The sequence below is a fragment of the Penaeus monodon genome, chromosome 15 (assembly GCF_015228065.2).
Source record: "Penaeus monodon isolate SGIC_2016 chromosome 15, NSTDA_Pmon_1, whole genome shotgun sequence".
NCBI classification, from domain to species: domain Eukaryota; kingdom Metazoa; phylum Arthropoda; class Malacostraca; order Decapoda; family Penaeidae; genus Penaeus; species Penaeus monodon.
In genome coordinates this window covers 20978609-20979226 of record NC_051400.1, presented here as the reverse complement: position 1 = coordinate 20979226, position 618 = coordinate 20978609, and the positions used below count along the sequence as shown (strand labels likewise).

General features: G+C 28.8%; 1 protein-coding gene across 1 annotated transcript in view; it reads right to left on the bottom strand.

Annotated features, from left to right (window-relative positions):
• LOC119582251 (menin-like) overlaps positions 1-618 on the bottom strand; it is a gene marked incomplete in the record, with an annotated part of 114600 nt that overhangs the window by 23932 nt on the left and 90050 nt on the right.

Below are 618 nucleotides of genomic sequence, written 5' to 3'. Positions count from 1 at the left end.
GGAAAGACAAAAGCTAAGTCATATTAAGCAACAATAGTTTCCTTAGAAAACATGATATCATGGAAAGTATCTGCACAAACTATATAAAATTAATATATATAAAATGAACAAATAACGACAAGAACCAGTTAGCTTTTTTTTCTTTGGTTAAAACTGCCATTTCACATTTGCATCTACACAGATTCAACTGAAAAGCCAAAATTGGAATTTTACAAAGTTAATAGTAACTGTAATAACCACAAATGATGTTATAAGGTGTTAATGTGACACCTACTTATTTTCAGAATTATTTTTGCATACATAAAAGCTTCCACAATTTATTATTCAATATTTCCCCTTTTTTTAGAAACACAGTTGTCCATTATATTACTTCAGCAAGTCAAAAACAATTCTGTTTTCATAAAATGAATGCAATATCTAAGATACTATAGGACATACTTGTACTTTACTACAATAAAAGATATCACTACAATCATGGAAGTTTTATTATGTATGACTAAATAATGACTCATAAATATGAATGAAAGTCTGGAGAGTCAGAAAAAATGGGGAGGAAGAGCAACATTGAAGGATAAAGAGAGAGGAAAGGATGAGAAATAGCAATGATGTGAAAGAAGT